The sequence below is a fragment of the Galeopterus variegatus genome, unplaced genomic scaffold (assembly GCF_000696425.1).
Source record: "Galeopterus variegatus unplaced genomic scaffold, G_variegatus-3.0.2 Scaffold150, whole genome shotgun sequence".
Lineage (NCBI taxonomy): Eukaryota > Metazoa > Chordata > Mammalia > Dermoptera > Cynocephalidae > Galeopterus > Galeopterus variegatus.
Window position 1 is genome coordinate 818,285 of NW_007726261.1, and position 24,083 is coordinate 842,367.

At 43.8% G+C, this 24,083-nt stretch overlaps 1 protein-coding gene and 1 pseudogene across 1 annotated transcript in view; one reads left to right on the forward strand and one right to left on the reverse strand.

Moving 5' to 3' along the window:
- Positions 1-24,083, forward strand: part of LOC103607302 (sorting nexin-29) — a gene marked incomplete at its 3' end in the record, with an annotated part of 379,169 nt that overhangs the window by 262,582 nt on the left and 92,504 nt on the right. The window lies entirely within an intron of this gene.
- Positions 22,408-23,691, reverse strand: LOC103607270 (annotated as a pseudogene).

Genomic DNA, 24,083 nt, shown 5'->3' on the forward strand with positions numbered 1-24,083 from the left:
CAAGGAAAAAAAAAAAAAAAAAAAAAAAAAAAAAAAAAACCCTGAGAAAGATAGCATCATAAAGAAAACGGTGGACTGGTCTCAATTGTGTGTACATGCAAAAATTACAGATATTACCCAGTCAAGTTCTGTTGCATATTAAAGGAACAGTGCACATAAAAAGTAGGGTTTATTTAGAATTTCAAGGGTGGCTTAATATTAGCAAAGTCATCCGTGTCAGTTATCTCATTGATAGGTTAAAGGAGAAAACCTAGATATTTTACCTTGTTAGGTACTAAAAAGCCATTTGATAGTGTTTGTCATGAATACCTGATATTCTTGAAGAATGAGAGATAAAGGTACTTCTTTGAAGTGATAAAGAGCTTTTTATCAAGAAATGTTCACTATCACCATATTCAATGATAAAGTTGGGAGGTGAGGTTTTTGATTAGGTGTGTGTATATGTTGTGGTCACTTGGTGGTAGTATTACAAATCATGTCTTTATTTATACACATATAGATATAAGTATACAAGTATACTACTGGTACTTTCTAAATATTCTCCAATGAATAAATGTTATCTTTATGATCAGAAAAACACCCACTAGTTGTTATGGAGACATGCCTGAGCTGGAGTAGGTTTCAGAGTCAGGGCCTTGGAAGAGGACCCTGTAAGCTCATTCTTGTTCTGGCTTCCATTCCTGTGGTCTGTTTTGTCTGGTTCCTAAATAAACTCCAAAGAGGAGAGTGACTTTCAAAGCATCTCGTGTTCTAACTCAAGTGAGCTTAAAGCAAAGCAAACTGAGATCTTAGCAAAACAGGCTGGTGGGAGGTGTCAAAAGCCAGGCTGGGGAGGCCCAAGGACTGTGGAGACTGTCCTTTCCTCAGAGACTCATTTAGTGGCGTCACAAGCTCAGAGTTGGCTGGTAGCAGTGCCAGGGTGCTGGGCCATCCTTTATGCCTGGAAAGTCCAAGTGGAGAGGGAAACAGGCTCCCCACCCTCAAGACTGTGACAAACTGTGTGTTTGTTTCTCCTGGTGGACTCTGAGTCCCTGGGATGTAGGACTGTGTCTTTTCCATCTCTGTGTACTCAATAGACATTTACTGGCAAGTGGTAAATGCTCAGTAACCCTTGAATGGAAGTATTTTTAGGTTCTCCGAGGATGGGCATTATATTAGTCTGTTTTTGTGTTGCTATAACAGAATACCCAAGACTGGGTAATTTCTAAAGAAAAAACGTTTTTCGTCTCATGATTCTGGGACAGCTGCATCTGGAGCCAGCCTCTGGCTGCTTCTACTCATAGTGGAAAAGAGCAGAGCAGCCAGAAGGTACAAGCAGATCTCGTGGTGAGAGGAAGCAAGGGAGAGAGAGGGGAGCTGCTGGGGTTCTTTAAACAACCCGCGCTCATGAGAACTAATAGAGCAAAGTGAGAAGTCACTCATTCCTCCTCTCCCACCCTCTGAAGGCATTAATCTATTCATGAAAGATCCATCCCCCTTACCGAAACAGCTTCCAGCACTGCCCCATTGGGGAGAAGATTTCAGCATGAGCTTTGGGGGGACCAATATATGCAAACTACGTTAGGAATATCTCTGCTTATGGAATGAATGAATGAATGAAGGGCTGGTGGGCTGGAAGGGTGAAAGTGGGTGAGAAGATTCTGTTCCTTTGGGGAAACCAGGGCAGTTGGTACAGGGCTTGGTTAGATCAGAGCAGATTAGAGAAAAGGCAGGCGTGCTCATCAGTAGCTTGAGCTCAGAGGGCCTTGAGAAGACAGCCCCTGGCTGCTTGACCCTCTGAGCCATTCATAGGCCCAGTGGTTGATTGGCTCATTCAGTGTTTATTGGATGCCTACTGACTGCCTAGGGGAACAGTGAGAACAAAGAGCTTTTACAGGCTAAGAAAAGTGGGCAGGTTGAGAATCAGAAAACTGGGCAGGTCAAAGATCAGAAAAGTGGGCAGGTTGAGGTTCAGAAAAGAGGGCCATGATCTCGAACAGACAGGACGAGGGGAGGAGGGTGCCAGTGTGGCTGGAGAGGTGGGTGGGTCAGATGACGGTGCCTTGGAGGCCATATTGTGGCCACGTCACCACCTGCTTTGACGGTGTGAGAGTCTCATCGTCTCTCTGCACTGACTTCAGCTGTGATGTACGGAGAAGGAGGTGTAGGGGGAAGTCGTTGGCCACCACTTGCCTGTTCTTGTCAGCTGTGAGAGAGCTGGTGAGAGGGAACCAGTGGGTCAGGCGTGAAGATTTCCCTTGCCAGCCTCAAGTGTCCTTTCTCTTCCTTCTGTGATTTCCTTACCCTGGAAGCAGTAGAGCTGTCAGCTCTAGTTATCAAGCTGAGAGCAATGTGAGGTTGAACAGAGGTGTCCTCAAATGCTATTTCCTACCCCAGACCGATTTTTCATTTTTCATTTTTTGATTGCAAAGTGAGGACCTGTCAGTAATCTTTCATCTGTGAATAATATTAGCATTTCATTACTCCAAGACTTGGGCTGAACCCTTTGTGTTTGCATTAATTGAGCCCATTACAATATTCTTTGTGACACTTCTGTCATTTTATTAATGGGTTGATTTTTACTGACAGTTGTGAACACGTGTCAGAGTGGAGTAACCAAAGAATGTGGGGGAAAAGTTGATACAGTTTTTTTCCATTTCAGAAGGGCAAGGATAGAAGAAACATTTTATTTCAGACAATATGGTTATTTGGAGTACCCCAGACAAAGTGATTCATCCCAGTGCAAAGGGAGTGCCTGGACAGTCTTTCTCTAGGTGTCTATATTTGAAGGCATGAAAACTGCTTTGCCCACCTGCACATATACACTACACATTTATGCTCAGTGACTTGGGATCTGGCATCCTGGACAGCTCAGAACCTAAAGTCAATACTATAAAGTCATTGCAATAGGTGGTGAGCATCAAGGGCCAAGGACTTGGAGGTATAAAGATTGATCCTGACACCCCGTGATTGTTAACTTAGGAGAACAGGAAGGAAAAGAGAACTCTGGCAGGTTTTGGTGAATCTGGCACGGGAATCAGGGGGAAAAACACTAGTAATATATCAGCCACTACAATACCAGCAGCTCACTGTTGGGTACATACTTTTATTTCCAGGCGGTGTGCTAGTTAGGCTTTTATGCAGTGAACTCATGTGATCCTCAGAAGAGTTTCTTGAGGATGGCTCTCTCCATTTCACAGATGAAGCTTTGAGAAGCTTAGTAACTTGCCCAAGGTATCTCAGCCAGTGACAAGCAGAGCTGGAAGTGATTCACCCAGGCAGGCAAGCACCTGAGCCCAAACCCATAACCCTCCTGCTGTGTGTGCTCTGGAGGGCTGAGCTCATTGAAGAACAACAACAACAAAAAGATTAACTTGACGGAAGAGAAGAAACAATCACTGATAATGTTTGAGAGGATGAATGAAAGGAGGCAAGGAAGAAAGCTAGCAGTGGGTACAGGAACTGTGGCACCATCAGCTGTTTGCAGCAGTGCAGGGAATAAGATGTCACATCCCCGTGGTTACTGGAGAAGAAGGGAGAATGTGTGTCTCTTCTGTGCCTGGAATTACCTGCTTCTGAAGTGACTTGTCAAAGAATACCAGAGTGGGAGCTCCTTGACGGTAGTGGGGCCACAGCATTTTTAATTGTATCTTGATTGCCTAACATGGCTCTAGCATGGAGTAGGAGCTCGACATTGAATATGAATGACAATCTGTTAAATGGATTCAGTTGTTTAGTGTAATGCTTAAAGGGTAATAAATGTGAGTCCTGGGATCTCAGATTGAGAGTGAGTTGTATAAAGCACAGCAGCTAAGTCCTAAATCTAGCTCAGAGCATCCGGTGGGAAGAATTAGATATCTAATATGAGGAAATGTGAATTCTTCAGAGGAGGCAAACTTTATTGTGACACTCAGTTTTAGGGGGAAGCTCGGTATGGGGAGTCTGGAGAGTAACAGATGGTGCTGACTCATTCAGCACCCATTCGCTGAGTGCCTTCTGAGTGTCCAGCCTTCAGCTCCCTTTCTCCTCCTTTAGTGGCTTCCCCTACCCTGGGAGCAGCAGAGCTGACAGTTCTAGGAGGTGAGTCAAGAAAGACACAAGGAGGAAGCAGAGGTGTTCCTCAGATGGCATGTATGACATGTACTTTCTTAGACTGAATTTTCCTTCTTTCTTAACTGCAAAGTGACTTTGGTTGCAAAGTCATTGATGTTTCAGCTGTGGATAGAATTTGCTTTTCATTACCCCAAGGTTGGTCCTAGGTTTCAAAGATGAATGAGACACAGTTTCTGTCTTACCATTTTGTAGGTGAGGCAGACGCTTGTCATGGTCATCAGGAAGCAGGTTTCAAGTGCAGAGGAAGAGTTACACCTAGGGGCCTGGGCCTGTGTCTTTGACAGCAGGTCTGCAGAGGTTGGCACCTAATGACAGCTGCTTTAGATAGTTCCTCTGAATTTCTTCTGTAAACTTACCCATTCCTCTTGAAGTTCTAAGACATCCAACGAGGTAGGTTTGTTCTCACCAAGGGTCTTGAAAATAAGAGATATTGAACACATCTGAGTTGGATCTGTTCTAAGACTCTTGCTTCTTTGCCTCTTAAGTACAATTGCTTTGGTTCAGACTCATCTCCAGAGATTTTTTGTTCTATTTCAGCAGATGCTTTCAAAGCAAATGTAAATTATCAGTGGCATTTGGGTTTTGATCCTGCTTCTCTTTGCTGCTGCCGTCTGCAGCCTGGTGGCTTAGAAAGTACCAGATATCCCATGTCAGTCTGAGTTTGGATTTGCCACTTACTGCCATGTGTTCCTAAGTAGGCCACCTGACCTCTTTAAGCCTCAGGTTCTCCGACAGTGACATGCAACCAATAAAACCTATGAGTAGAGTTGCTTCGAGGATTAAACGTAAAGAACTCAGATCAGTGCCTGTGGCAGACAGGAGGTGTCTTTGTGCTCTTTTTTTACCTTCTGTTCTGATCTACTTTGGAGAGACTACCTCTCCACCATTGCTTGCTGTCCTGGTGGGACAATAAGTTCAAAAGAATACTCAGTAAATACAAAAGAGTACTCTGCCCTGTTTTGGCCCGGGGGTCGACATATGACCTGAGTTAGGGCAGTGAGGACTTGCACTCCTGAGTTATACAAAAATCCAACATGCTTGGGAGGCCATTTATTCAATAGCAATGAGCAATAAGCACTTATTCAATAGGCGAATAACAATTAGCCTGATAAGGCTGTCCAGTTGTTTCTGTGTTGAACTTGCCACAGCTGTTCTGGTTCCAGTTTCTTCTTTGAGCCAAATTCTCCTTCTTTCATGTTTACAGTAAATTCCATGTTAGCTTAGGTTGGAATCTGTTTCTGTTGCTTACCACCAAAGTGCCCTAACTTATATGAAGCTATATATATATATATATATATATATATGATCAATGGATGTTACTTCCCTGCTTTTCCTTTTCCACTCACTGCTTACCAGAGCTTAGCTTCTTTTACTGTTTTCTGACTGTCCCAAGCCTTGTTATAGCACTGCATCCTAGAAGTTTGCTCCTTCTGTATGCCTTATACTCGTACTTAAGTATTGACAGCATCTTCTGCAAACAGAACTTTACTTTCCTCCATATGGCAGCTCTCACTTTGCACAAGGGGGAAAATGTTCAAGCAAAACCGTGTTTATGTGCTTGTTATATATTAGTAAAGACTGGTAAGGGGTTCTCTTTTCTTGCAGGATAGCTGTTAATTCCCACTAAAGTGTAAATGACTAACAGGGCTAGACCTCCAAGGAATTCTTAAAGTCTTTTTATTATGGAAAAGTTGAAACATGCAAAATATAGTAGTATAATGTGCCTCCATTTACCCATCGCCTGGCTTCAGCTGTTAGCAGTTCCTGGCCAATATTGTTTTATCTATGTCCTCTCCTACCCCCAGCCTCTCTTGGCATTCTGAAGAAAGTCTCAGATTACATATCGTTACATTTCTAAACACTTTAGAATCTATCTTTGAAAGATACAACTCTAAAACACACACAACACTTTAGAATCTATCTTTGAAAGATACAACTCTAACACACACACGTAACCACAATACCATCATCACACCTTAAAAAGGCTTATAAAGGAAGCCCCTCTAATCCCAGCAAATCTGATTGGAGTATCAGGAAGAGGGAGTTCTTTTAGCAGAGTGCCTTCTAGGGGGCCCCTTGCTTCTTGTTCCCCCTCCCCAGCTTCCTGAGGAAGGAACCTTAGCATCTAACTTAGGCACGATGGCTAAGCCCTGGACTTTCCTGCTTTTCAAATCTGCCCTTTTATTGACTCCAGTTACCAACAAACATAGCCATGTCAGCAGCACAGCAACACGGGTCCTTGGAAATTGAGGAATCTGGAGACAAGGAGGTGTGACCACAGCCTACAGGTTTTCCCCAGCCTGTGGGGTTCCAGGCCTCTGGCGTGGCCTTGTTCATGAATAGACTAGTTCCGTAGTTCCCTAATAAGAGTCTCTGAAGGAGGGGAGGCAGGCTGTATCTCACAGGTGGCTCCCATCAGTATTTTATAAAAAATATTTTTATTATGGGTACTTCAAATATATATGAATAGACAGAAAAGTATAAAGAGCTTCTATGTACCTGTCACCCAACTTAAACAGTTATCAACTGCTATGAGTTAAATGTGTCTCCCAGAAGTTCATATATTGGAAACTTAATCTTCATTATAGCAGTGTTCAGAGGGTGGGAAATCCTATTATGGTCATTGGAAGGTGGGGCCTTTAGGAGGTGATTAGATTGTGAGGACTGTGCCCTCGTAAATGGATTGATCAATTCATGGAGTAATAGGTGTGGTTCTGAAGGCTTTAAAAGCAGAGCAAGTGAGGAGGTTAGCTCTCTTGCTTAGCTCATTCTTGCCATGTGACACCCTCCATCACCAGAGAGAGTCATCACTCATTGGAAGGCCTGCAGCAGATGTATTTCTTGGACTTTGGACTTACTGGCCTCTGAAACTGTAAGAAATAAATTTTGTTTCTTTACCTAGTTTTAGGAGTTCTGTTATAAGCAACAAAAATGGCCTAGTACATCAACTCATGGCCAGTTTTGCTCCAGCCATACACCCTCCTATTTCCCCAGTTTCACATAGTGTTTTGAAGCAAATTCAAAGCACAACAGTGATTTCACCCCTAAGTATTTTGGAATATATTGCTGATAAAACATTAGGGCTTTTTTCTTCAGCTACAAGGCAGGCATGCTCATTCAGTAGCTTGAGCACTTAAAAATTAGCAATCTATAGGATCATGTCATCTGCAAATAGAGAAAGTTTGACTTCATCTTTTCCAGTCTTGATTCCCTTTATTTCTTTCTCTTGCCTGATTGCTCTGGCTAGTACCTTTAGTACTATGTAAAATAGAAGTGGTGAGTGTGGGCATCCTTGTCTTGTTCCTGTTTGTAAGGGAAAGGCCTTCAGTTTTTCCCCATTAAGAGTGATACTGGTGATGGGCTTGTCATAAATGGCTTTTACTGTGTTGAGATATTTTCCTTCTATACCTAATTTGTTGAGAGTCTTTATCATGAAGGGATGTTGAATTTTGTCAAATACTTTTTCAGCATCTATTGAGGTCTTTGTCCTTGAGTTTGGTGATGTGATGTATCACATTTATTGACTTTTGTATGTTAAACCATCCTTGCATCCCTGGGATGAATCCCAATTGATCATAGTGTACAATTTTTTAAATATGTTTCTGTATTCTGATTGCTAATATTTTGTTGAGCATTTTAGCATTTAGGTTTATCAAGGATATTGGCGTATAGTTTTCTTTTTTTGTTGCGCCTTTATCTGGTTTTGGTATCAGAGTTATGTTGGCCTCATAGAATGAGTTTGGGAGAGTAGCGTCTCTTTCAATTGTTTGGAATAGTTTGAGGAGAATTGGTATTAATTCCTCTTTAAAAGTTTGATAGAATTCAGCTGTAAAACCATCCCGACCTGAGCTGGTTAATACCTTCAGTAATGTTGCAGGATACAAAATAAATGCCCCCAAATCAGTAGCATTTATATACTCAAATAATGAACTACAGAAAGAGAAATAAAGTAAGCCCATTTACAATTGTCATGAAAAAATAAGATACCTAGGGATCAATTTAACCAAGGAGGTGAAAGACCTCTACAATGAGAACTGCAAACCACTTCTGAAAGAAATTAAAGAAGACACAAAAAGATGGAAAGATATTCCATGCTCTTGGATTTGAAGAATTAACATCGTGAAAATGTCTATGCTACCCAAAGCAATCTACAGATTCAGTGCAATCACCATCAAAATACCAATGACATTTTTCACAGAAATGGAAAAATCAGTCTTACCTTTCATATGGAAAAACAAAAGACCCCAAACAGCCAAAGCAATCCTGAGCAAAAAAAATAAATCTAGAGGTATAACACTATCTGACTTCAAATTATACTATAAAGCTATTGTAACCAAAACAGCATGGTACTGGTATAAAAATGGACATTCAGCAGTGGAGTAGAATTGAGAACCTAGAAATCACCCCTCAGGCTTATAGCCATCTGATATTGGACAAAGGCAACAAAAATCTATATTGGGGAAATGATTGCCTCTTCAACAAGTGGTACTAGGAAAACTGGATATCCATATGCAGAAGAATGAAACGAGGTATGCACCTTTAACCGTACACTAAAATCAACTCAAAATGGATTAAAGACTTAAGTATAAGACCTGAAACTGTAAAATTACTAAAGGAAAATATAGGTGAAACACTTCAGCAATTAGGCCTTGGGCACAGGCTTTATGAACATGAGCCCTAAAGCACAAGCAGCAAAATAGAAAATAAACAGATGGGACTATATCAAACTAAAAAGCTCCTGCACAGCAAAGGAAACCATCAACAGAATGAAACGACAGCCTGCAGAGTAGGAGAAGATTTTTGCGAACTATGCATCTGACAAGGGATTAATATCCATAATATACAAGGCACTCAAGCAATTATTCAGTAAAAAGAGAAATAACACAATTAAAAAGTGGGCAAAGGAGCTGAATAGACATTTTTCAAAGGAAGACATGCAAATGGCCAACAGATACATGAAAAAATGCTTAACATCACTAGTCATCAGGGAAATGCAAATTAAAACTACATTGAGATAACACCTCACCCCTGTTAGACTGGCTATAATCAAAAGGACAGTGAATAACAAATGCTGGCGAGGGTGTGGAGAGAAGGGAACACTCCTGTACTGTTGGTGGGACTGTAAATTAGTACAACTACTATGGGAAACAGTATGGAGGTTTCTTTTTTCTTTTTTTTTTTTTTTTTGTCTTTTTTGTGACCGATAAGGGGATTGCAACCCTTGGTGTGGTGTCGCCCGCACCGCGCTCAGCCAATGAGCGCACCTGCCAGTCCTATATAGGATCCTAACCCGCGGCGGGAGCGTCGTAGCGCTCTCAGCGCCGCACTCTCCTGAGTGAGCCGCGGGGTCAGCCCAGAGATTTCTCAAACAACTACAGATAGATCTTTCGTATGATCCAGCAATCCCTCTTCTGGGTATATACCCAGAGGAATGGAAATCATCATGTCAAAGGGATACCTACACTCCCATGTTCATCTCAGCTCTGTTTACAATAGCCAAGAGATGGAACCAACCTAATGTCCATCGTTGGATGATTGGATAAGGAAACTGTGGTATATATACACTATGGAATACTACTCTGCCATAAAAAAGAATAAAATACTCCCATTTGCAACAACATGGGTAAACCTGGAGAAACTTATGTTGAGTGAAATAAGCAAAGCACAGAGGGATAAATATTGCATGTGCTCACTTGTATGTGGGAGCTAAGAGAGAAAGAAGGAAGGAAAGAAAGACCACAGTAGCGCATTGGTTTTACAGAGGGAGGGAACATTCCTAGGGCTACAAAGCGGAATGAGGGGGAAAAGGGGAGGAGGAGGGAGGTTGGAGATAATTGGGTGGGGACACAGGATAGGAAAGTAATTTCTGGTAATGGGTATGCTGCCAGTATGAATCTGGCCCTCATATCATGGGCAAAAGGGGTGACAATTAGCTTTGTGTCTTACGAATATTCATTTTAAAAAATTAGCAATAATTCTTTAATATCATCAAATATGTGGTGAGTGTTCAAATTTCCACTTAAAACAAATGTTTGAATGAAGATCCAAATAAGGTCCACATGACGTGCTTGGTTGGTAGATCTCTTAAATCTCTTTTACTCTATAGCCTCCCTCCTCTGTGTCTTCCTCTCCTCCCTTTCTTGTTGATTTATAATTTATTAGTTGGAGAAATAGGGCATTTATCCTGGAAAATTTCTCCCACCAGTGTTTTTTGAGGGTCTGTTATGTGCACGGTACTCTGTGACCTGTTAGGCTTTTGGTGACATTTATTTAACAAAAAGCAAGTATAAACATTGATGATAATGATGGTAATAGCAGTTAGCATACATTGAGAGGTTATTCTGTTTCTAGGCACTGTGTTAATTGCATTACATATTTTGTCTCATTGAATGTTGGCTGCTTCCTTACAGATGAGGAAACTGAGGCTTTCAGGTAACAAGTCACCTGCCCAAGGTCACAGGGTAAACACGTGTAGAACCAATGTTTGACCCTGTGTGACTGTCTCTAGACGCGGCGCTCTTTCCACTACAGTCTGTGGCCTTCTCTGATCCTGGCTGGAAATAGGAATTGGGCCTTCCTTGCCTGTTGGCTTGAACTTCTAGCTGTAAGGGAGCCAGAACAATGGAAGCAGTGACAGGCCCGCTAGCTATAGCTTGTCAAGCCCACAATGGAAGAGGTGAGGAGGGAGAAGGGAAACAGATTCTAGGTGGCAGAGGCGGTTTCTGATGTAAGCACTTACTACCACGAACAAAACCCAAGTGCTTGCTCGAGTGGCAGGCCTGCTCTGATGTCCCAGTCTGTTCCTGTGTGTGGAGGTGACTTGCCCAGTGTGGCAGAAGCAAGGGAGCCCGCTTTCAGCAGTGCCCTTCTCACCAGCTCTTTTATCTCCCCTCTTCTCCCTTGGCTTTTCAGTCAACCATTGCCCTGGGCAGGGCATGTTCAGCTGCAAGTGACAGTTATGTGTCCGTGCAGACTTGTGAGTGTAATCCTTGCTGATCTTTCAATTCCTCTTTTCCTGCAGATCTCTGGGCATCTCACTTCCCGTTTCACAGTGTGTCGCCACCCCTGTGGATGAGGGGCCCAGACCCTGCCGTCTGCTCAGTGTTGGCACCACGTGTGTTCTCTTTGCCTTCCGCGTCTGTCAAAGGCTCATTTCCAGATGTGTCTCTGATCTGGGAGTCTGGAGCACTTGAGATGAGGAGATGAATTCCTTAGAGAAACACTTGGAAAATGATCCAATACTTCTTTTTGGGCAATAGTTAAAAATACTTGTAATTATAGTGGCTGTTTTTTCATCTTTTCAGACCCACACTATTTTGGGCCTGTTTTATATTTGCTTTCCTCCTTGAGGCAAAAATGGCTTCTTGAAGCTACTTCTGGGCCCCCAGAAGGAGTTGTATGGTCTTGTTGGAAAGGGGGTACAGGAGATGGTGCCCTATCAAGGTTGGGCTCAGAGTTCAGGATGTGTCTGGTGAAGGGACAGAGCTGTTCCAAATGCTGGATGGGCTCAGCCTACTAGTAACATCAAGGGTTTGTCACTAGCAGCATGGAGCTATAGAAACCGTGGTTGTTGGGGGTTAGGGGAAGCATACTGTTGAGACAGGGAGGAAGGACTTTTTGAGTTTAATGCATGTGGATGGAATAATGAAAAACTTTGGGCCCAGTCTACTTGGGCCGTTTTTCTGCTTAAAACTCTCCAGGGGCTTACCTTTATCGGTATGTTCATCTAAATGTAACATGTTCGTGTGTTTACATAAAACCCTTCCTGCTCCAGCTCTTGCCTTCTTCAGCATCCTCCTCCGCTCACTCTGAGCTTGTTTCAGTTTTCCAAGTGCACATGTTCTCGCCACAGACCTTTACACAGGTGGGATCGCCTACCTGGAGCTCTGTTCTTTTTCCATGTACTGCCCCCTTCCCCTGTCTTCCTTGGCTGCCTTCTGGTCTTTCATATCTCCTCCTGGAAGCCTTCTCTGATTGTGCTTCTGAAGACTGGGTTCAGTTCCCCCCCGAGGTGTCTTGTTGCATCCCTCATTTTTGCGCTCCCACTCCTGACAGTGCGGGATTCTGTATCTGCCTGTCTTGTCTGCGTTCTTGTGTCCCTCATTCTTCCCCATGTTCTCTCACTCTACTGGGAGTTCCATGATGGCCGCTGTCATGTTGTGTTGTTCACTGTTGCAGCCCCAGCATCCAGCTGATCCCTGGCACCTGGCTGGTGCCTGTATCATTGAGCAGTCTTTTGGTTGCAGGCAACAGAGAATGTGACCCAAACTGGCTGTGCACAGACTATACTATTTGTTTATCAAGCCCGTTTTGTTGTTTTCTTCCTGGATACATAGGACCAGGTGCATTTCCTAGTGTCCCATATGGGCATGTGGCTAGTGCTGGCCAATGGGCTAAAAGTAGAAGTGATGAGTGTCATCCTAGGCTGATGAACAGAAGAACTAGGTGAGTTTTCCTGTTGCTTATTTCCTGGAAGCCATGTGTTCCATGCACCACAGCTACAAGATCCACTAGCCTGGATCCCTTAGTCATCATCACTTGGAAGGGAGCTGCCCTGTTGTGCTGCTGGACCCACTACAGACTGCGTAAGAGCAGGAATAGACCTTTATCTGTTCAGCCACTGAGATATCAGGGTTTTCTTGTTATCACCACAGAGCACAGCCTGATTATCCCCAGAAAGGGAATCTTTGGTCCAAGGGAAGGTATGGCTTTAGGAGTGGCTGAATCTTGGTACATAGGCTATATCACCAGGCTCTTGTTTCTCTCTCTTTAGGGCTTGCCTCTACCATTTCTAGGTTGACATCATTCTTGGTAGGTTCACTCCTGGGCATATAGTTTTTCTTCCAGGTTTGCATTCAGGAGAAAAAGAAAGAGTCTGTCTGTCCATTCCTGGCAAAAGTCTTGAGTTTACTCTGTAGAGGCAGCTTAGGTTCCACTCTCTCTTTTCTGCTGATCACAAGAACTAGCTAGTTTGCCAAGGTAGAAGAGCCTCATTCAGACATGGGGAATAAAGGTTGGGGAGAGGGATGGGTCCCTACGCGAAAACCAGGACTGTTGCTAGAAGGGGAAATGGAGACCATGAAGTAGACAACCAAGGTTCACTTTAGTGCTCAGTGAATGAATGAATGAATGAGTGAGTGAAAGAATGAGGAAGTGAGTGAATGCTAGATCAGTGGGTACATTGCCTCAAGGGGCTCATGACCTACTAGGGGAGTTAACGTTATAAACAGTCATTTGTAGCAGCCAAGGTAGAGTAGGACTTTGCCAGTGCAGCAGGGTGGGGAAGGGCAATCCAGGTTTCAGGAACATCATGTGCAAAGGTCTGACCACCTTTGCGTGTCAGGAGGCCACTGAATGATACATGATAGAGTGAGACACAAGCACACACCATCATGTTCTCTTTTTATTAGCATTGTCTATTATTCCTACTAGAGAGTATTTTAGGTTCCAGATGATACAGTTAATTTTTTTTTCCTGAAAGTGGTGCGATTGGAAAGTTTTCCCTTTTGTCTTTTCCTCTCTGTCTTGATTCTCCCTGTAACAGGTCCACGTGGACTGGCTGCACCTCCCACCTGCTTACCACTCTTGGCCATTTGATAGAAATTCCCTTCTAAATTCCAGCCAGCCATTTCTGACCTGTTTAGGAAGATTTAGTTTTGTCGGGCAAGTCAGTGGTGCTGAGAGACTTCTGCTTCTTAAAAATGCTGTGCTTGTTGGTCCTCAGGGACAAGGCTAGGAGACTTTCAGCTCCAACAGTTTATAGCAGTTAGGCTTGGAAAACATCTCATGAAAAGCATTGCCGAAGGGTGCCCTGTCATTTTAGAAATGGCCCTTGATATGTGATAGTCAGACTTGGGATTTTGCTTCTAATAGCATGATGCTCTTGTTTGTTTTATTTGAAGGATCTAAAACCTATATCACCTGCCTGTTTTCTTCCACCATGAGGCTGATAAACAGCACAGTGGCTCTGGTGTTTGGCTTGCAAAGACCAGAGGCTCAGCTAACTTTATCCAAGCTTGTACATGAGCATCATTGCTAACATCTGTCTGAGCAGTTTTTTCATGTGGAATAAGCAGAAATTTTCACCAAAGTGGCTCACTCACCTAGAAATGAATGAATAAATGAATGATTTAAATACAAGTTAATGTAATTGACACCATTTAATAAGCACCCCCTATGTATCAAACACTGGGCTGGGGCATTATGTACATCCTGTCATTTAATCTTCACAAGAACCCTTCAAGGTGGGTGGTGATGGAAACTGGGGCTCAGGTTAAGTAGAATCTCCCAAGTCACACAGCCGGCAAGTGGTAGAGATGATATTTTGACCCATTTCTGATGACAGCAGTAGCTGTCGTCCTGCCACCTGTTCAGACAGCGTGTTCATTTACAAAGGTATCACTGTGAGATCTGCCAGCCCTTGTTGGAAGTTAAGCTCACCATTTCTGTTTCCTGACACATTTTATGACTGTCTTCTCGCTGAAGACTTTTCTGAAGGATGAAGGAGACTCAAAATTGGACATGGAGCGACTGAAGTTTTGTAGCTTCTCCTGATTCAGTACAGTGCAAATTAACCAAATGAATTATGTAGCTTAGCTAATAACTTTCTTTGATCCAATAGCTCTGTAGACAGAACAAGTCGGACACTTTTATTTAATCCACTTTGAGGGCATGTTTGAATGGATTAAAATAACAAAAGCACAAAGAGCCATTCTGTTCTTTTGGGAAGCTGCAGGTTTATTTCTTGTTGATTGTTATGATCCTTGTCGGGCTGGTTAACTTACATTTATTCAGTACTTGCACTGAACCAGGCTTATTTCTAAGTACTTTATTTATCTCATTTGGCCCTTACGATCACTCTGTGTCATGGTATTACTGTTATCCCCATTCTGTAAAGGAAGTAATTGAGGCATGATGAGCTTACTGATGTTTACACTTCCGTAAGTAATTGATGGTAGAGCCTAGGGCTCAGATTCCATAAGCTCATGACCACTCTCTGTTGAGAAGAACCTCCAATCCAAGCTACATGTGATAATGGCCTGTCCTCACATGGTCAGAATGTGAGGATCCAAATCATGGCTCCATGGGCATGTGTGGCTCCTGTCACGTAACCTCTGTGAGCCTCAGATGTCCTCATCTATACCCTGGGATTAATCTTTTCTAATGCATAGCATTTATAGATCGAACAAGGAGTGTGTGCATCACTTCCTGCTACCCCTCCTTTCCTTGGGTGGGTGTATGCTGTAGAGGGAACTCTTGTCTCATGTACCTGCTGGGGGGACAGACAGCATCACTCCTGAGTTGAACAACCCTGAGTCTTATCATGCAGGGAGACAAGTCTAGTCTTCCCATGGGCCTCCCTCCTCTGATGTGCTGAGAGTGGCCCTCATGCTTGCAGGGAGAGTGAGTTGTTCTTGGTTTGTGAGGACTCACCCTGTATTAGTCTGTTTCTGCTGCTTATAACAGAACACCCGAAACTGGATAATTTATAAAGAAATGGAATTTATTTCTTGCAGTTTCAGAGGCTGGGAAGTCCAAAGTTCAGGGAACACATCTGGTGAGGGCTTTGTTCTTGGTAGTGACTCTCTGTAGCAACTCGGGTGTCACATGGCAAGTGGCTTGAGCAAGAGAGAGCAAAGCTTCTCACTTGCTCTCCTTATAAAGATATCAGAACTACACCCATTACTCCATAAATGTATCAATCCATTCACAAAGGCATAATCCTCACAATCTAATCACCTCATAAAGGCCCACCTTTCAATTACTATAGTAGGATTTCCCACCCTCTTAACAGTTATATCAGGGAGCCCTGGGGAGGAGATGGCTCTCCCTTCCCACGGCCTTAGTCCTCCACTTCCATCTGCCCCAACATTGACTCTACCAGGATGATGAATAGTGGGGTCACTGGTTCCCTTTAGGGTGACCCACACCCCCCATAGGGCAGTGAGGTCGGCCTCCTGCCTTACTCAGAATTCACCATTATGGCTTCTCCAAGAGCCTGAGTTTTTCAGATTTGTCACTCATCTTATTTGGAGAAGCTGCCAGAATCCCTGAACATTCCCCCTCTTCCTACCAACCCAAGAACTTTTGCTTGCCAAATTGCCATCAGCTTACTTAGTTTTGTTTTTTAGAAAACAACTGTCAACTTTCTTTGTGGCTAATTTTTCCTAGCAGCATCCTGCTTTTTCTGCAGCTTCCGTTGATGAAGGTAAATTTCACCACTGATACCAGTGAAGCAAGGAGCTGAAGTCACTCTGTCTCCTCGGGCTGCCTTAGAGTGACTCACAGCTCCCTTTTCAGTCCCCAAAATTCAGCTTTGCCAGGGCACACTGTGAGCTGGCTCTTTCACAGTGACAAGTACTTTTTTTTAATGAAAGTTTTTAAAAAAAAGTTTCTTTTCCCCTTCACAGAACATTTAAAATGTCCCAGTTCACTTCTCTGGGTCATGCAGGCAACTCTGTGCCCTGCTTTTGGGCGAAGAATGATATTTCTTTAGCAAAGGAGATTGAAATTGGGTTTTATTGGTTGTTTTTTTTTTTTTTCTTTTTTCCTCATATCCTCTAGGTGGTTTTAAAAAAGTCCACTTTTAAGATAAGGAAGACCAGTCTTAGAATCTAACTTGAAAATTTTGTTTTGACAAAGACCAGCTTCTGGGCACCAGCACTTTCATTTCCAGGTGCCCGAGATTAATGCTTCGAAAAAGGAGTCTTTTAAACTCAGTTCTCCTCTAGATGAAATGCATTCTGTGGTAACAACCCAGTTTCTACTATGTAATATTTTCTCTTTGTGAAGAAAACTGGTTTTAAATGCTAAAATATTACCCTTTTGTCTTTTCTATCTTTGGAAGTAAAACCTTTTAGAATTAATGGAAAATTTATGCATTCCTTTGCTCTGGCTCAGGAGGAGAACAAGATATCAGTCTCTGTAAATAACAACTTCCTTTCAGCATTTGAAGTTTGAACTGCTTTGATGGCATATATTTTAAAGCAAAGTGGTGGCCAGTTTTGATGAAAAGCGATAAAATCCAGTGGATTAAATTGGCTTTCAGCAGTTAAAATGGTGTTTTGCATTGAAAACTTTGTGTCAGTAGCCCGTATGTATGTGGGCAAAGAAATGTACATTTCCTGCAGTTTTTTGGCACATCAGAATGATAATTACTTTTTGTATAGCACTTCAGTCTCTTGATCATTTTTAGGTTAGCATACTTTTTTTTGGTAAAGAGATGAATAGTCTTTGGTGTTGTGGGCTGAATGGTCTCTGTTGCAGCCGCTCACCTGTCATTGTAGCAATAATGCGGCCCTAGAGTGCCTGTCGTGGGCCAGGCAGTGTACATATTTACTGCTCATAAACACTTTAATGAAGGTAAGTGTGACTTGCATTTCACAAAGGAATAAAGTGAGGCTCAGGTAAATTAAGTGGCTTGCTCTTTGTTGGGGTTCCCAGCCTCAGCACTACGGATGTTTTGGGCCAGATAATCGTTTGCTGTTGGGGGCCATCCTGTGTGTTGTAGGATGTTTAGTGGCATGCCTGGCCTCTTCCCTTTAGATGCTGGTAGCACCCTTATCCCCCAAGCTGTGACAACTAAACATGTCTCCAGACATGGCCTAATGTCCTTGGCCTGGGGGGGGGGGTACGATTGCCCCAGTTGAGAACCACTTCTCTAGGATATGCCAATTCTAAGTGTTGAAAATCTGGGCTGGAAAAGAGGTCTTTGTGATTTTTCTGTTTTTTGTTTAGATGTTTGTTTCTTTTTTGCAGGTAGAAATAACAGCCACCCCCCACCAAAAGTTCTTTCCCTTGGTTTGTGCATTCACTGCTTTTTCCTTTGAATCCCTGGCTTTCTTCCCCTCTTTGGACCTCTCCTACCACCTGCATCTGCAGGCAGCCTCCTCAGGGAGGACAGTGAAAACTGTGAGGTATGTACAAACTTTCAGTTATGTGGGATGAGCAAGCTCTGGAGATGTAACATATAGCATGGTGACTGTAGTTAGTAGTACTGTATTGTTTACTGAAAATTTGCTAAGACAGTTGATCTTAAGTGCTGCACCCCTTCCCCAACAAAGGCGTACAAAATGGTATCTGTGGGTGATGATGGAAGTGTTAATTAATTTGATTGTGGTAGTCGATAATAGATCAGCAACATAACCAGTGGCATTTTAGACAAGCCCAAGTACAAAATGGCGCCGTCCACCTCCTCCCCTCCCCTCCCCCATTCTCTTTTACAAGAAGTCTCATGGCTTTGGAGAAAATGAAACTTTCGGCGTTTCCGCATGCTCAGAACTCTCCATTCCCATGACCTAACTCAATTCCCACCCCGGAATTACATCACCCAGCTCTTGGTGCCAACATACCAATATAAGCTCCCACCGCCCTATGTTAGCTGCTGTCCCCCTGGGGGGTCCTCCATTTTGAGTACAGCCCGGCAGATTTCTTTCTTTAATAAAGCTTGAACAGTACCTGGCATCTCAGCTCACTTTCTTTCATTATGGTGCCAAACCCCGGGAAGGGTTTTGGCTGACGTTGTGGACGATCCCCTCTCTCTTGGGGTGATTGGCCCTTGGCCGCCCTTCCTGGACCTGCCGAAACCAGATGCCTCCGGAACTCTCTACTTTTGCTATATCAGACCAGCGCATCCAACACCGGCCTCAATTCAGGGCGAGTCAGTGGGTCTGTCCTGCTTCCTTCTGTGAGTTCCCAACTACTCTCTACGACTCCGGTCTCTACAAAGCCCAGGCGCCTGGCTGAGGGAGCTCTTCTCGTGCCCCCCAGCTGTTGGAGGATGCTCCTCTAAATGGTCGGTGGCTTTTCTCTTGAAAAGAAGGTGGGCACCAAAGGGGACAGCCTTTGCTGGCACTCTTCTTCTACCAACTGACTGCCCTTTCTCACCCTCTACATAGGATCCTCATGATCCAAACCTCCATGCTCTATGCCCTTGGGCTGTCTCCTGGCCAATTTTTTGGCCTCCAGGGAGACATTGAACCTAAACATCTCGTTTTCTACTGTACTCCACGCTGTACGCCTCTGGGCCGTCTCCTGGCCAATTTCTTGGCCTCCAGGGAGACATTAAAACTCAAACGCCTCATTACAATGGATCCCAGTGGCCACAAGATGGCACTTGATTTAGACACTCACCAAAATGGCAAAAGCTGTAGAGATTCCTTGTTCAGGGCTTCTCCTATCTCTGAATGCATTCTTTTCTCTGTCAAAACTGTCCTATGTGTCAGATTCTCCTAGCTCATGCTTAACCTCTCCTTCCAGGCTCGGATCAATCTTCTGACCCGTCAGCCCTCCACATTTCTCTCTTCCCCACACCTGGCCTCCAGACACTCATCCTCAGCCCAACTCCTCCCCTTCTCCCTCTTCATCAGGTAACAACCCCACCTCAGCTCCGGCTTTTTATAACCCTTCCATGAAGTGGCTGGGATGGAAGGAATTGTCTGAGTCCATGTACAGGGAGCAGGTCTGGATGGTGGCTCAGGTACATGCTCAAAATAATAGGTGGCCTGTGGGAGCCATTGCTGTTCCTTGCACGGACCCAAATTGGAACTACCGGACTGGCCACTGGGATTGAGATCTCCGGGATAACATGATTACACACCTACTTCACGGCCTCCAAAAGGCTACTCACAAGTCAGTCAATTATGACAAGCTTAGAGAAATCACACAGACATCCATTGAAAATCCCAGCGAATTCCTAACCTGCGTCTCTGAGGCTTTACATAAATACACATTTATAGATCAAACACCCCAGCAGACATGGATCAATTATACTCTCATTTCATTACTCAATCAGCCCATGACCTGCTAGAGATACTTAGTTGTGGGTGTCCTCTGGGGTTCAGATATTATAATGCTGGTTATAATGACAACAGTCACAGTTGCTTTCATGTGTGACATGCTTACAATATGTCTAGTGCTATTTCCAATTGTTACCTATGTTTATTCTCACCATGTCACCTTTAGGAAAGCAGAGAAACTGAGGGTTAGATTCTTTATTTATCAGTTTTCAGAATAATGATTTGGTTCCTTTTCATCCCCCAAAGGTGACCAATGAGTCATTATAAAAATAGCATTATGAATTTATGTATTTAAACCTATTGGCTTTTTATTCCATTGCAATTATTTTTCTTGGTGATATTCAAATTGTTCCATCTTTGGCCCCTGGGACGGTGTGAATCCTCGAGAGTAGTCTTTGTTGTCATGCTGAACATCAAAGCAAGGAAGCTGAGATGTCACAAGCCTTTCTTGTGCTCTGTGCCCCAGACCTGGAACCGACTGTTTCTCCAAGGAGCCTCAGTCCCTTTGCTGAGAAAAGGTATTTATACACCATAATCTAGATGATAGAGGTGCTCATTGGTACTTGGTTGGTTACTGTTTCTAGGCCTTTTCAGTGGTCAGAGCTGGGAAATCTTTCTCTTCCTTCCTTTTTTCCCACCCACTCTCTTTCCCCATCCCTCTCTCCCTTCTCTTTCAATAGAATATATGTTATGAGTTTATGCAGATATTTCCAATTCAAGTTTAGAATTCTGGGTGGTTTTTTTTGCTTCTACTTAACTACCTTGATCCTTGATTTAATATTTGTATCTTTTGGGCCGGCCCGGTGGTGCACTAGAGAGTGCGCCGCTTGGGAGTGCGGCCACGCTCCCACCGAGGGTTCGGATCCCATGTGGAGACCGGTTCCCGCTCACTGGCTGAGCGCGGTGCGGGCGCAACACCGAGGGTTGTGATCCCGTTGCCGGTCCCCGGTATGGGCACGACACCGAGGGTTGCGATCCCGTTACCGGTCAGTAAAAAAGACAAAAAGGAAAAAAAAATATTTGTATCTTTTTTTTAATGCTGAAAATCTCTTAATGGTATAAATAACATTTCTTGTGGGTTTTTGATAATCTGAGAGTTAAGTAACGTCATCTCCACTTAGCTTTCCTTTGCATTTCTCTGATTATGGGTGAGAAGAACCCTTCCTTGACTCCCTTCTTCCACCACTTTCCTCAGCAGAGTTAATCATATTTTGCTTAATGTCCCCATAGTGCTTTGAGATACCTCTTACAGTGTTCATCAGCATTGGTGGTTTCTCCAACTCAGTTCATTCTTACAGAGTAGGAGCTATATAACATTCTGTTTTAAAAATCTTCCCATTGCTTGACTTTGTGTTTGGCCTTAGTGAGTGTTTATGAACGTGCTAATAGTTTTGACAGCTTTTACTTAGATCCATTGACCTAAGTCCCTTTTTAATTCCCATGTAACTGCACTTTTCCAACAGAGCAGTAAAGACAGCACGTTGGGAGAGAGTAGCAACACAAGAAAAACACAAGTGTACTTCAAAAAGTTCATGGAAAGATTTGTATTATCTTTTTTAACAGGTTTAATGGGTTTAATAAGTTTACCCCTTCAGTTCCTATTTGTAGCACCCAATATTCCTTTGAAACACTGGACAGACTCGGCAGTGGCCAACTGTAAATTTCCACCCTCCAGGGATTGAAAGTTCAGGTTCTCTGAGCATTCTGTGTTGTGGTGGCACTTGTCCAGAATTGGTACCTCTCCGTAGTCGGGGAACTTTAAATGTACCAGTGAAAAAAGCTTTTTCCCCTTCAAGGGGAAGAAAGAAATTCACTGAGTCCTCAAAACCCAGCAGATCTGGCTGTGAGGTCTTTCCTCCTGTCCCATCTCTTCAGGTTTTTTGTTTGTTTGTTTGTTTGTTTGTTTTTGCTTTTGTTTTTGCTTTTTTTGTTTTGTTTTGTTTTGCAGTGGAGGAAGAGAGACCAAAACCTAACCTGAGTTACAAAAAACAAGACAGTGATGGCTATAAAGGTAGTGACCAGGAGCAACTGAGATACTCCTTTACCTCCCACATGCAATGTATGTGCTTCACAGAAAAACAACAAAAATAACAAATCCACACAATACAACAGCTAGAAATACAAAATCTATTCATCCAAGAGTAGTGGAAAGCAGGAAGGAGAGGTGGGAGGGTAAATGGCACAGGAAAAAAAACCAAATTATTCAAATCAGTTCAGGCACAGGGGCTGGCAAATGCTAGAAAATAGCTGCAGAAAAACCTGTGGTCCTTTCAGACTCACAGTGGTATTAAAAATCCACATACTGGTGTCAGGATGATTCTACCTTATGTGCACCAGTAGGACGATTCTACCTTATGTGTACCAGAGACAAAAATTCCAATTCTTCAGAAAGAGAGGAATATGCAGAGGGCCCTTTGCAGAGTGGGTCCTGCTTTCCCTGGTGGGAGGAGGTCAACAGGGAAAATAGCCTCCACAGCCTCCTTCCAATCCCTCCCATCCCCTCTGGATGGCAGGTGACTCAGTGGCCGGCAGCAGCCTTCAGTTTGGCAGGAGATGGATGTGGTGAAGGAAACTTCTCTGCAGAGATTGAGCTACTCAGGGTAGACTGCAGGTAAATGGTCTTGTGGAAGAGTCTGTTGCTTAAAAAGACCACCAAGGAGAAGAGGCGCAACTGGAAAAGGTATGCTTTGCCAGGGGTCTTTGCTTCATTGGCGCTGATAATGAATAAAGGAAAGAGAACAGAGAAGAGGCAGCCACTGATAATGTATTAGGACCGCATTGCTGTGAGGAAAGCCAAAGGCAAACCAAATCCAAAGTAGTAAGGCCAGTTTCTTTCTATATTTGACAACTGCTGGTGATTCCTTTATTGAATCAACGATACTTGAAGCAGTATAGAGAGTAGAGAAGGGACATATGCAGGAGACTAACCAGTTGACCAGCAAGATGGATGTAAAAGAGACTCACAAACATCTCCTGGATAAGGAAAAGAGCCTGCAGCAAAAGGTTGAAGAGCATATCAGCAGTTATTTTGCTGACACTAGGGAAAGGGTGAGGCTTCCTCCCTGATACCTCAAATGCCAGGTCAGCTATATCCTGAAACCAAATGGCATTCACAACTTTGCTAAGCACAAACAGGGGGAGCACCCAAAGAGCAGTGAAAATTGATGTGAGGAAGAATTCCAGCCATGACCAAACATCTGCCTGTAGTGATGGATCACCAATAATTCGGGCTGTTACTGACTGAAGCACAGGCATAAATACTCGATAAAACAAGAGGAGACGGAACCAGAATACTCCACCATTCCAAGTACAGCACTGGAAAATTCTACTAACAATATACGGCTCACTCTCTCTTTTTTTTTTTTTTTTTGTCTTTTTGTCTTTTTCCGTGTCCAGCAACGGATCGCAACCCTCAGTGTTGCCCCCGTACCGGACCGGGGACCGGCAACGGGATCGCAACCCTCGGTGTTGCTCCCGTGCCTCGCTCAGCCAGTGAGCGGGAACCGGTCTGCATGTGGGATCCGAACCCTCGGGTGGGAGCGCCGCCGCGCTTCCCAAGCGGCGCACTATCCAGTGCGCCACCGGGCCGGCCCCACGGCTCACTCTCTTGCTTCTGCTCTATACTCCAGGTTCTCCTCTGTGCCAGGACACTACTTGCCCTTCTTCCACGCTGTTCCTCTCTCTTTTGCTGGATTCAAGCATCTAACTTTGAGATGGTACAAATACCCCAGATGGAGTCTTTGATTCCCCTGGCAAGGTCCTGGAGAAAGGTTTTGACACTGTCAGACATCTCTTCACCACCCAAAGATAAGCATCCCCAAATCGCTCATCCTGAAGGACCCCGCAGCTCCGCCGCCGCGGCTTCGGCCGGACCCCTCACCCCTGTGCACCCGCTCGGTTCCTCTGCACCCGGCTGCCCACTCCACCCCGGCGCTCCCAGGGCTGGGGTTGCTGCGCCCGTACTGGGCATGCCCAGGCCGCATGGGGCCTGTATTATCTTTTAATTCTGTTTTTTTCTGTGAACTTTTTGAAGTACCCTCGTAAGCTATCAAGAAAAACTGAATGTGTATTTTTAGCACTGACCTCTCTTTGAGTCCTAGACACGTGTATGCAACTGCCCTTATGCTATTGCCATTCCATTGTCTAAAGCTGAGCTTCTCAAACTTGGCCTTACTGGTATTTTGGACTAGGTAG